General features: G+C 37.9%; 1 pseudogene; it reads left to right on the top strand.

Annotated features, from left to right (window-relative positions):
- Positions 1 to 10,582, top strand: part of LOC117402891 (threonine aspartase 1-like) — an 80,873-nt pseudogene extending 70,291 nt beyond the window's left edge.
- Positions 10,583 to 14,347: the final 3,765 nt, after the last annotated feature.

The following is a 14,347-nucleotide window of genomic DNA, read 5'->3' as shown; positions in this document are numbered from 1 at the left end:
TTTATTCTTTTACAATTTAACTCCATTTCCCAACATCCCCTGCTGAGAAAGAATGCGCACTAGAAGGATTCACACGTCATTTCATATGTGGTTTGTTGTTGCCACACGCACACGCACACGCACACACACACACATTTTCTGCAACGTCCAGAAGGATCCTCAGTGTCTGCTGCCAGCTTGGAAAAATACATCTGCATTTACTACAATCAAAGCAGACTTTATTCATTTTAAAACTGTGTTGGTGAAAAGGGAGTTTTTATGTTTAAGTTGGATGTACAAAGTTCATTTCAACGGAGTTGACTGTGCAGTGCAGCATTTATTTTCCACGATTCCATCATTTGGCCTGGCATGGATTCAGGCGAGTAAATGCCCGGAAGCCCTAAATATGAAAAAATTAAATAAATGTTGTTCTTAAGGAGCCGTAAGTGTTATATACACTGCAGTGCAAAAGTCTTACATGTTGCATTTTTCTACTCTGATGCATCATGAACATCAACAATTTACTCAAAGCCTCCACTAGTGTTTTCTACTATTATAACAACCTTGACTTGCATAAAGAAAGAAAAACATTATGTGAAATAGCTCGTATCACTCGATTTTCAAGGTGTGGTATCCGAAGCATAATCAACAAGTACAGAGAAACATAATCTGTAATTGACAAACCCAGGAATGGAAGAACCAAAAAGCTGTCTAACAAGGATGAGCAATTCTTGAAAATAATATCCTTAAGGAATAGAAAGAAGACCAGCGTTGAATTGACAACAGAACTGGCAAAAGGCACAGGTGTCGTTGTCCATCAAATAAACAGTACGAAGGTCACTCTTGAAATCAGGACTTAAAGGATGTGTTGCAATATGAATACCTCTGTTAAGAAAGGGGAACAAGGCTAAAAGGCTAAAATATGCACAAGAACACAGAAATTGGACTATGGAACAATGGCCAAAGGTGCTTTTGGAGTGTTGATGGATGGACAACGACATCTGTGCCATCTGCACCTGATCCAGCCGCTACTTCACCTGAAGCAGCCGCTTCCACAGTGGTAGCACCAACACCACCTGGCACTCAAGTGGCTGGTAATGATGGCACTGTTTGGAACACTATAAATCCTGGTGTTGAAGCTGCAGATAGAAGCGGTGAACATAATATTCTGAGGAAAGCTCCAGGGCCCACGGCATATACAAAACACAACATTGATGAGAGCGCATTGAGTGCTTTTCGCCTATTGATTGACTTGCATAGGCTTCACCACATACAACGTTGCACTGAAGCAGAAGCCCACCGACAGCTACAAGATGATTCCTGGTCAATGCCCTGGGAGGAATTAGAAGCTTTCATTGCACTAGCATATGTCGGTGGAGCATTTGGTGCCAGAAGCCTGGGTTACTGTTGATAGCTGTGCCAAAGTCTGTGGTAAGTGTACTGCATATTTTGAAAAGCGCAGGATCTGTGTGCCAGCACTTAGACTTTGTAAACGATTGTAAATAAAGCCCATTCTGTTCAAATGTTTATTTATTCATGTCATGTCGATTATAGTATTTCTGTATATAAATGCATTGCTTCAGTTGCATATTATTATTTGTTTATTTAGCAGACACCTTTATCCAAGGCGACTTACAGAGACTAGGGTGTGTGAACTATGCATCAGCTGCACAGTCACTTACAATTACGTCCCACCCGAAAGACGGAGCACAAGGAGGTTAAGTGACTTGCTCAGGGTCACACAGTGAGTCAGTGGCTGAGGTGGGATTTGAACCAGGGACCTCCTAGTTACAAGCCCTTTTCTTTAACCACTGGACCACACAGCCTATATGCGCTTTGTTATGTAGGCAATATAAACCCATTTATTTTAATAAAAAGTTGATGCTTATTTACATGATTTCAGTTGTACAGTTTTTTTTATTTACATGATGTACCTGTATATACATAAATATATTTTCAAATATTTGTTTCATTTTTTACCTTTTTTTTTTAAGTTGCGCTTTATGCAATATGTCTATATAAACACATTTCTGTTCAAATGCCTGTTTATTTACAAGGTTTCGGTTGTGTAGATGCTTGATGATGTTCCTGAGTAAAACTACGACTTATATTCAATTGTTTGTCCTTTCGTTGTAATATTTATGTTGTTTTTAATACGCCGGTCAAATTGACCGGTCATGGTTGTTATTATTATTATTATTTATTTATTAGCAGACACCCTTATCGAGGGCGACTTACAATTGTTACAAGATATCACATTATACAGATATCACATTATTTTTTACATACAATTACCCAATTATACAGTTGGGTTTTTACTGGAGCAATCTAGTTAAAGTACGTTGCTCAAGGGTACAGCAGCAGTGTCCCCCACCTGGAACTGAACCCACGACCCCCCGGTCAAGAGTCCAGAGCCCTAACCACTACTCCACACTACTGCCCATACAGGTAGTGGACAAAAAAATTGAAACACCTGGGTAAATGAGGTACACCAAGTATATTGAAAGCAAGGGCTTCCACACAAGTGTGGCTCATGCCTTAATTAAGCAAATAACATCCCAGCATGCTTAGGGTCATGTATAAAAATGCTAGACAGGTCTGGTTGCCTATAATTATGGCTAGCATGGCTGCAAGAGGAGACCTCAGTGACGTTGAAAGAGGGGTGATTGTTGGGGCGTGTTTGGCAGGAGCTTCAGTGACCAAGTCAGCTCAACTTGCTGATGTTTCACGAGCAATGGTGTGTAAGGTGATGTCGGCATGGAACTCTGAGGGAAAGACATCATCAGCAAAGGGCAATAGTGGGCGGAAGTGCATACTCCAGGATTGTGATATCCGTGCATTAATTCGAAGTGCAAGGCAAAACAGGTGAGCAACTGCAGATCAATTGACTGCAAATTTCAACCTGGGGCACGAGCAGCCAGTTTCATCAAAAACGGTCAACCGACAACGCCACAGAGCGGGATACCATAGTGGCCCAATGCCCTATTAAGTGACTTTACATTGGTGTTTCCATTTTTTTGTCCACTACCTGTAGGTATGCCTATAAACGTGGTCGTTCTAGTGCTAAAGCTCAGGTAATTCGGGATAACAAGCTAGTCAGCAGAACTTTCAAAGCACATGTTTTTGCATGCAAAACAATTGACAGTGTTTGATTTCTGTGAAATTATTGTATTATTGTTCATTATTGTTTTTGTTCACAGAGTTAATTCTGTGTAATGTACATTTGTTGACTTTGCTGTTTAATCTGTCAAATTAGACAATACAAGCCAATACCTAAAAGTAGTCAACAGTTTGTGCACAGTTTGTGGTTGGATTGTTTTCGTAAAAATAACGCTGTAGTTATTTTATTAATTCTTATTTCAATTGAACTAGCTTTTAAAAGTAAATATCAGAAAATGATTACCCCTTGGGAAGGCAATACTGATCTCCAAGGACAATATAATCCCTGTTCTGATATGTGACTCAAAGGTCTGCTTTTTCTGTACTAGTTCCTACTGAAATGATCAGGCCACATCATTACTGTGAGCAGCAGGCAATAAACCAATCTGGTATTTGTAATTAAGGTGGAGACTGCTTTGTGAACCCTGCTCCACTTAAAACAGTTTATACATTCCAGTGGTATTAGGATCAGTTTATAAGCCCATAAGAATCTGAGAAGGTATCTTGCACACTGCCTATTAAATGTAAAAGATCTTGTACACGATATGTAAGATATTTACTGATATGCGTTTGGAGCTAATAGGTGACATTGTTCTCTCCTTAGAACAGCATGACAAAATATAGAATCGTTCCACTTTTTCACTTTTGGAGTACAGCCAAAGCATCATCAATTTATTGCATTTTGATGATTGTCATAGAGAACAGGTGGATAAATAAATGTGGGAATAAATATCTCTCAGAATAAACCGTCAATAGTGATGTAACATTAACATGAATTGAATGCTAGGTGTTTTGAGATAAAGACCTCTCTTTTTTTTCTAACCTCGCTTTCCAGTGTGATAAACAGCATTGTGAGTGAGTGGAGGGACTGTATTACACAGAGAAGTCACTTTGATGGTGACATCACTTTTTAAATCTTCATGTGAAACATCATTCTTCACCATCCATGGACCAATACTATACCATACCATTCAAAACTATCAACAAATCGTGATATTTAGCAAGCGTATTGGTTCCATCCAGCTGGGCATTTGATGTGTCATGACTTTCTACACTATAACAATGGCCCTGTTTTTGTCAAAGCCACAATCAAGGGGAACATAGATCAACTTCCATACTCGCCTTAATCACATGATTTGACCCTCAGTGAATAGGCTATTCCCAGCTTTTAAAGATCTCTGTGTAAAGAGCTGCTGCGACAGATCTGTCATAGTCAGCCACACACCAGTACATCAGTAAGGTGTTGACGCCTGCCCCAAAGCTATAAACAGGCTGGCGTTATGGAGATAGTCATAACTACCATTCTCAATGTTCCCAATTCATTTTTATTTTATAGGTTTCAAAGGTCAATTCCGAATTGGCTGTCAAAGGTGTCTGTGTTTTAATTTTGTGATTTTTTCCATTATTTTATATTTAGGCACAAATTAATTTGAAATAAACAAAAACTAAAAACTAAAAAGATCAAACAAAAATGTATTTGGGAATTTATGTATTCCATGTAAACAACTCTGTTTAGGCCAGTTGGCTCTTGGCTACCTCATGTTTTTATTAGGAAGGAAACTAATGACTGCTGTCAGACCTAGCTCATAGAACCTCTATTAAAGCCATCCTGTGTTTGTAATGAAGCTTTGTGTTTTTTTGTTCAATGCTGAGGGGGGGCGGGGGGCGGGGGGGGGGGGGGGGGGATTATTCATCTTTTTAAGCTTCACTGGAGGATTTTGATCTAATATGTTAGCATTTACTCACAGAATGCACTAGTGCTACATTCAATTTGTAGCTGGTCAAAGCCAATTTTTTTTACTGGCTTTATTCCAGGGAGATAATATAAGTGTAATTAAGATTTGTACTGCTGTGCTCCAAAAGTTACAATTTTAATTGAAAGTGACAAGAACTAGGTCACCAGAACTGTAGAGCCTCCACCAGAAAGGGGATTTGTAACGAATACTGTTGGTCTGGGTTACAGGGTCTAAGTTATTATTCTACGGTTGTTATTGAACATCTGCAGAAAGCAAACCGAGTGAATCATCCATGTCATAATGTTATCACAGGCAGTTTTATATGATTTAATAGAAAAACAACTAAGAATGTTATCTTTTGACAACATATAACCATTTTTTTTTATAATAGTGACATATCACCCAGTGCATGTATGCAAAATATCTTGTTCTTTATGATAAGCAGGACAAGTAATATAGAATACAAACGGAAATTATTGGAACATTAAGAGGAAATTGGAAAGTAAGCACTATTGGTATGTTAAAATAACACACAGTTTTGACTACAGGTTTTCGTTAAATGGCCGGGTGTAGCTTCTAGAAAGTGCCATGAGATACCGCGGCCCATTATTAAATATAGACTGAACTACAAAACAAAATCGAGTATCAAATTATATCCAGTAGCATACGCAGGTAACTGGTATTGTATTTACAGCAAATGAAACTGTCTAAAGCGGTTTTATGTCAACCATACATGTTAGTATGTGTGTATTTGTCCCCCAATAATGTAAAAACACTGTCTGTGCTGTCTGATATTACATCTGCATTGACAGTACCATCTTCCTGTGTTTACTGTGTTGTTTATTAAAAAAAAAAAAAAAAAATCAGGATGCATCAAAATGATGGTGTTTGGTAGTCCTGTTTGTGCTTCTAATTTTTTTTTAAACAATGTTTTTGTTGCCAATAACATTGTTGAGATTACTTGTTACCAATAACACAATTTGAGATTTATATAAATATATATACAGTATATTTCAGCTCTTGCACAAGACGGTGGTACTCTCCTAGGGTTTCCCATTGCTCGTTATTATAGGGTGAATCCACATTCTTCTCTTTCTTTCTTCTTTGGAGCAATAACCATGCAGCAGCTTGCACCCCATCCATATTGCCTTCAGATTATATCAAAATTTACCAGGACAGGGTGGTGATCCCTGCGTTTTTTGTCCAAAAATCAAACCTGTTCTGATTTTTTTTTTCTCAGCAAATTCCGCTTTTTTTTTCGCAGTGATCACACTCAAGTATGAAAGGTAGTATTCAATTCCATAGGTTCGATTTTTTACCATAGAAGACACAGCAAATAAATGCTATAGTGTGAATAGGAGGGCTTGTTGGTTTATTAAATATGTTTTGCACTGTATGACTCTATAGTGCACACATAATATAACTATTGTAATACCTGTAGCTGGAAATAGGGAAAGCATATTCAAATTGCACTTTAAACAAGTGAGAACATTGTTGTTCCCTTTTCAATTTTTACTGAGTGAATAAACACACAAACCCTTAGGTGTTTAAAAGCACCAACTTCATGTAGCGACATGTCTTTTGCACTATTTCTTTTTGCCAGTCTGTACTTTGTCATTCGGTAAAAATAAAATATGCCTCTTGTTCTCTGCCAACTTAAATCTGTAATATTTTTTAAAAATGGCAAGAAATTCTGTGTTCTTAAAACATTAAATGAACTGGTTTAAGGATAAAACCATTACATGTGAACTTCCTTCCTGTGTATTTCTTTTTGCAATATTTTGAAGCCGTTACTTGGATAGCCTGTCTTGAGATAGCTGATTCAAAGTGGAATCCTAACTCATACAATTAAGGGAAACAAATCTACCTGAGGGTCACCCAGTTCAACAGCAGAGGTTGTGGTGATAAAAACACAAACATCTGGACTCCAAATCTGCTTCAACCTCTCCAGGACACACTACTTTACCTCCAGTATTTAAGTAAAGTGTTTACAGAACAAAGACACATCCAACACTATTAATTATCATAGAAGAAGCGTTCTGTGTAATTGGAAATAGATTTAGAAAAAAAAAAACGTAGAAAGCAAAAAGAGCACAAGCTTAGTTTATTATTGAAATGAATGGACACCACTGATACTCAGTGGGTTGCAGTGCTGGTTAGAACAGGCATTGTTGAAGAGTGAGCTCTCAGAACACAGCAGGGATGCTGCAGGCAGTGAGGGTGGGAGGGATTTTAGTCATTTATCTAGGGATCCTCTTCAAAGAGATTCCGGTCTGGCAAGAGCCCCACCATATTGAACAAATAATAATTGTACTTACAAAATGTAAATATGAAAATATTTGTATTATAAATAGGACATATATAAATAAAAGGCATATTTGGTTTGACTTGTAATGTCTTGACACCAAAATGCAATTTGCACCATTTTTGTGTTACAGGAAAGTCAATCTTTTAATGTTAAAATAAATTATAACAAGCAGTCCAGGAGGTTAATTTAATCAGTCAAAAGTCTTCCTTGACAGTTTGAGTTTCCTTTCACAAAAATGGTACACAATTATTTTTGTGTAAAAACCTTGATAAACCCACTCCATTGTATCTGACCGATTTTCAAAATATATGTATTAGTGACTGTAACGGGGGGGGGGGGGGGGGGAGAGAATCTGTGCTGACTATCTGGCGCATGCGTGGTTCTGCAGGAAGGGGGCAGCAGCCTCGTAAGATCTGCCTGTCAATCATGGCATTGACACAGAGAGTTTTGGAGGAAGGTGTGTTAGCTGAGTGGTTGAGAGGCGGGCCTTGGGGGGTTCCTCGGCCCATAAGAACTGCGCTTGGTTGTGCATTCGGGTGGCCGTGACCGGAGAAACCCAGTGACGCTAGCTGAGGAGGTGAGCCTAAACAAACACCGAGAGTGAGAGAATAAAATCAGGCAAGCACGGCTGAGGATGACAGCCAGCCTTAAATAAACTATTTATTAAAATATATGGTTAGTGATAGGGGAACCTTGGCCACCCCAGTGTATAGTGCACAGCGAAGCGTAGGACGGAGACCCGAGCTGACCGGCATAGCAGCAGTGGGGGCACTGCGTAAGCAGCACTTTTGTTTTGTAGTTTTATTACTGTGTTTTATTTTCCCTTTTTCATTTCACCTTTGGTTTTCATTATTATTTTTGAGCACCTGTGAGTGCGCCTGCATTTACCTGTGATGGTAACCTGTGGTCCTGATTACCGTTGCCAGTATACAAGCCACAGACAACAACGCCCTCTGTGGGCTAAAATAATTTAAAAAAAATTAGAAAATAAATAAAGCCGGGCACCTGTGCTGTGTTTTCAAGTTCAATCTTCTGTCTTCCGTGTCAGTGAATACACCCACCCTTCCACAGTGACCTATGACAAGTGGAGGTGGATGTAAAATTTTGAAATGTATCACTGTGCTGAGAAAAGACATTCACAGTGGAACTCAAGCATTGAATGAATTTGTGATTGGGTGTAAAAGGAATTGGGCAACCCTAGTTAGAATCTGGAAGTAACTAGTGCATTCATGGTACAGTACGTTCCGTTAGTCAAAGCTGGTCAGGTGATGCAAAATGGGGTGGATCAAGTCTTGTTTAATATGTTCTAGTCATATAGGGATGATACATTATTATATGGAAATGTATATGCTATATATATATATGTACATCATTGTATAAATATACCTTTTAAAACATAAGTAAACTGAATTGGGGAGAGTGCATCAATACCCTGACAGTGGTCCTTGATCGCTTTTCATTCATGCACAAAAAGTAGTGTTGTAATGGCAAAGAATGTCCCTATAGGTTTGTAAAATTAAGTCTAACTTAATTATAAAGAACCCCCTGGGACCTGGAGAAATGTTTGTTATATCAGGTTGTTCACTATAATAGGGTTTGGCCATTTGCTGTATCAGAATAATGAAGAAACGCCCAAATTTAATTGAACATCTTTATACAGTATACAGTAGTTCTTTCAAGACAACTTCACAATGATCCACATTTAAACTGTATATTTAAAAGAAAACAGTAAAGAAATGAAAAAAATTAAAAAGTGAATACAGTAATTACGTGCTTTTTCTCTTGAAAGACATATCCAGGGTAGATTGTTTCATCTGTTTACGTGCTTTTCTCAATGTATGTTGTTTCTATCTTGTTACCTCCTCACACCTGTTGCCATGTTTGCAGTTTGTGTGAAGATGGCAACGGTTGCATATGTCATGATTTGCACTACAATAGGTTATCTATGAATCAGCCTTATCTTCGAATTAGCCTACCAAGGTCTTTGTTTTCACTGAGAGAATAACACATTCACACTGGAGAAGGTTCAGTGCCAGTCACTACGAGATTGTTTTATCCGGGTAGATTTTGTAAAAGTGATCGATCTAATGGGGCTAATTTCCATTGAAAAAAACGGTTCTTGCTGCTTGGATCGTTAAAAAAGGGGGTTCGTTATAGTGAAGTTAGACTATCTTAAAACCCTCTTGAATTCTGTACAGTTTAAGGCTTACAATGTCTATTTGGGAGGACAGTTTTTCTTTTATTTTTACAAGCATTATAGAAAATGTCCTTATAGAATATTTGTACTCTTAGTAATGCCACGTGTGTTCCCTGGCTTATAATAAGTGTCTGTTCCACCACTGTAGTGATATCTGGCCCCAGGGTGTAGAAAGTTCAGAGATCAAAAAACATAAACCGAGATTACATCTCTTAATTCTAGCATGATGTCAACTCTGTTTCTCTACCTCATGGTACAGTTTGAGTTATTCAGGGCCTAACTCCCAACTGTGCATATTTTCCCTTAGCTATGATATTGTCAGAAGTAGCATATATTGGAGCATTTGCCATTTATCAACTAAGAGAGACACAGTGTGTCCTTTTGAAGCCGCATCTTCACGGCAGCTGTGTTTTTTGTCACCACTGCTAAACATTGGCCCATTCTGTTTTTCCACAGACTCACATTTCAAGACTTCCTCCTGGAGCTGTCACGGGGCAGTCGCTTGCCATTGAGGGAGGGGTGTGCAGACTGGAGAGCCCGATAAACTGAACCCAGCAGACTGGCGTGAGAGCAATATGTGCGGTCCCCAAGTGCCGGCATGCTAATAAGCTTTAGTGTTTTAACAGGTGTCTTGGGGAGTTGTAAATATTCTGATCTTTAGTGTACTATGACTTAATATGCTGCTGTACACTAAAACCCTCGTTGTATGCTGCTTTTTGTCTGGGTAGAAAATAAAGCAACTCTCATCTCTGACAAGATGTCCTAACATGGCAAAAAGTGTAAATGTGTACATGATGCTGTTTTTCTTTTAGGAATGTATGCTGTTTGGACTCTGTATGACTATCAGGAGGAAATATAGTGTTCTCTTATTAAAAAAAGATAAAGCATTATAATATTTTTTAATTGGATATGTTGGTTATTAGGTAAACACTTTATATTAATGAATGAATAAATGCATGACTCATTCTGACCATCTTGTATACCTGGGCATCCTTCAAATGATTATTCAGCAAGGTTTAGCCAACTCAATACAATAATATATGAGCATGTCAATAAATGCATTGGACAGACACCAATGATTCATATATAAATAATAACGATACAGGTGCTGCCAGGCTTAATGTAGAAAATAATTTCTATTAAAGGGGAAAATATGTAGTTGCGCCATTGATATTATGAAATGGGTTATTTAATTCTAGCAATTAGGAGATTGTTATTATTTTTTATTATTGTTTGTTGGGGGGGGGGGGGGGGGTCTATTTCATTGTAGTTTTTCACATACAGAGTGCTTGCTTACTATTTAAAAAAAAAAAAACTTTTTTTTATCATTCTGTTTAAAGGGCAGAGGACAAAATAATTTCCAATGAATGTCTAGGTTCTTAGTATTCATTAGTTTGCTGAGCACTCTGCCTACCAGGAAGTGCATTTGTTGTTTTCCATTTCTTGTTGTTGATAGACTGGCGCTGCGTTTGCACTTCTTACAATTCTGACGTAAGCTAAACCTTGGCTCCAAAACATGGCCAGGTTTAAATGTATGTGCTATTTTTATCCACTATCAGAATTACCAATTTAGCCTGACAGTCTAAAAATAACTTAAAAAGAAACTAGAACTAAACAGTCGGAAACTCAGTGCCTTCCTTGGTGGCAGATTTTCTAGTGCACTGTGCAGGTTCCTTTTTACTACAATTTGCCAAAAGCGCCACTATGGTTTGTTGCAACTTGCCAATGTCTTAAAATATTGTATCTACTTTACTGATGTTAAGAGAGATACAACGAAAGAACATAATGGTGTATAACAGGTTAGGTTAGCTATGGTTTTCAGACATAAAAGGCAATGACAGACTACTGTCTATACCCAATGAGCCACCAAGTCCCCTACACCTTATAATCATGGCTGTGGGCAGCAACAGATTGATAGTCTAGGAAGAAATTATACACTGGACAGCAACCTATAGTAAAAATAGAAATTCAAGAAAACTAAATGAAGTGGGTGTAGATACACATGATTTTAGTATGATACACAATTACAGATAATTGACAGGGTTATTATGATAGACTTCATGTGCCTAATTCTGCATAGTTTGTTTCCTGCTATACTTTAGGAAAACCTTTAAGATAACAGTAAATGGATGTGCCTCATGAATTAGGTTTTATGACTTCCTTTTGTAACATTAGGTGTTTTTCTTAGATGCCATGTTTTCATTTTAAACATTATCAAAGTGTGACCATTAAACCAACTTCAATTTTAAATGTATGCTGATGTAAACCATTAGCTGCTGGGACTCTTGTGAGTGTAAAATAATAAATAGTTTTCTTTAACTTTTTGACAGATAGTCAAAATGCTCGTCCCCTTAATCATTGATGTTACATTCTCTGTAATGCCTTGCCTTTGAAAGTATAGCTTTGTTGCTATTTATTTGATTTCCAAACACTAATAAGGGTATAACATGAAAGTCACAGCACTCTGATGTCAGGATATAATTCTGAGATGTGCTTTCTTACATATTACAAATGTCTTTATTAATAAGTGATGTGGTATTCAGAATGTTACTGTTTAATGACATTTGTGTCAACATGTATTTTGGTATAACCAGCATTCTTTAAAGGCAGGAATACATATGATTTCTAACATTCTGATTGTAGCCCCTGCCTAAGAGTAGTTGTAAGTGACACTGTAGGGAAAGACTGGCCTGGTGGGCATTATTACAGCCATAAACCCTTTTTCGCAATTTTTTTGCACCATATAAAATAGAATTGAGCATGTGAAAATTTAACAGAGACTGTATACCTCTCTGAAGCAATTTGAAAGACTGAGATTTGTTTTGTTTTTTTATTGGAGTTATGGACAGATTTTGATCTGATGATTATGTGAGATTTAGACAGTGACGTACATAATCTTTGTAATCTTTTAGATCTATATAATTAGTATATTCTGTTTTATTGAGTAATAAAATAAAATACTAATGTTCTGTAAAATGGACTTGCCTGAACGATCATGTGAAATATGACAGTTTGAATAAAAATCATTAAAGTAATTCAGTCATCAGAGTGAGTGTTGATTGGCTTTTTTTCATTGTAATGATCTTGACAGCTTACAGGAGATCAACAGAAGGAATAAGGATTAAATTATCCCTGCTGTTGGAGAGGTTTTCCTTTTCAGCACTTTAATTGATACACTTACAACAGAGTGTCACATTCAGCACAGAAGCAGTCTGTTAATAATCCTATTGTTTTTTTCTTTCCTTTGAAAAGGGACACTACATCTTTAAAACATAACTGGCCCTGGGCCACTCAAGGTGTATCAAATGCTTCTTGCTCAGCAAAACCTTAAATTCAAACCAGACTCGAGAGCAAATAAAGATCAAAGGCAGAACTCACAACTGACTTCCAGCTATCTGAGGCTGCAGCGTCTGTTGGTGTAAATCATACAGCTCCAACTTTCAAGTGAGCCTGTCAATGGGCTGCCTCCTGTGCAAGTGTAGCAGGGTATCTAAACTCACCAAATAAACAGATTCATTGCCCGCCCTCGTGGGTCAGCTTAAATGGGTTGTTGTTTATGTAAATATAGACTATGGGGGAAGGAGCCTTGATGGTCAATCAGCATACTCTCCTATTCTGCTTAATGCTCTCCCAGTCCTAACCCAGTTTCACTGTTGACATTCGCATGCTTGGTGAACTTGTGAACAGTGCCTGGTTTGTAGGCCTCCTTAATAGGCTGGGACAAAAATAAACTGTTGAGCCATTTGCTGAAGTAAACTAACTATGCACAGAACAGAGGGTTCACCGCTGTCACTGCAATTGTCATGTAAAGAACAGGGGAAATAAATAGTCAACAAGATACACTGGCCCCTCAGCTTTCTTTTACTTTATTGGTTTATGCTCGGTGAATGACACATTTTTGAAAAACGTCCTGGACAGTATATGGGTTAATAAAAGAGAGCTAACCAAGGTTTTAAAATATTTTTTCTAGCCCTAGCAATATTAGCGCTGGCGCACCTTTTATAAAACATTTTGGGGTTATTTGCTTTGGCTTTATACTTCAGTTTGGAAGATGCAGATATTTAAGGCAATGCTATAGATGAAAAGTAGCTGCTGCTTCTTATCCCAATCACTTTGTGTGCTGTAGTTCAGATTCCAGTGGTCTAGGTACAATTAGATCATGAGACCCACAGCAAAGATACAAAATGTATTGGTTTATCTAGAGCTGAATAAGAAATGTTTGCATATACTGAATAGATGTGAAGGACCAAACGATTCTCAGCACATTAAAAGTGGGACCAGTAATAATATACATTAAGCTAATGAGTAAGGAAATGGATTTTGGTGCTGTAGAATATTCCAGCAACAATCCACCATATGAAAGGATGTTTAGAGGACGATTTTGCAGTATATGTTATTTTTGGTCTTTATTATACCATGGAATTACAATGCTCAGACTACATTTAAATTGTACATTTTCTATTGTATCACGGTATCAAAAACATACGATTTCTGATTCAGGATTCTGACCTTTAATACATTCCCCCTTTCGGCCATCTAGAAAGGGGGCGGAGCTACGGTACACTAAATCATCCACCCGGAAGGGAAACGATGTGGCAGCTACGGATTGGAGGAGTGGTTGCAACCGTTAAACAAGGGGGCATGATTGACGGTATTGACGGAGATGCAGCGAGGTGATCTGTTCCTTTGTTATGGTTAATGATGAACCAGAAGGAGAACCTGTATTGTTATCGTGAGTGTTTTATTTGTTTTGTCATGTCTAAAATACTTGTTTGTTGTTATGAGACGGCTAACATGATCCGGAGCTACAGGCCAGCACAAAACCCGGACAACACTGGTTGTCATCAGACTGTGGATTAAAAATAAATAAATCATAATTTCACCAGTACTTTGTTGTTTGTCCTTGTCTTGAACACTGCATCACCCCTACACCTGCACACTGCAAACCACTTTGCCACAACCCTCCAA

Source organism: Acipenser ruthenus, chromosome 5 (assembly GCF_902713425.1).
Source record: "Acipenser ruthenus chromosome 5, fAciRut3.2 maternal haplotype, whole genome shotgun sequence".
NCBI lineage: Eukaryota > Metazoa > Chordata > Actinopteri > Acipenseriformes > Acipenseridae > Acipenser > Acipenser ruthenus.
The sequence above is the reverse complement of the archived record's forward strand: the minus strand, read 5'-3'. Positions and strand labels throughout refer to the sequence as shown.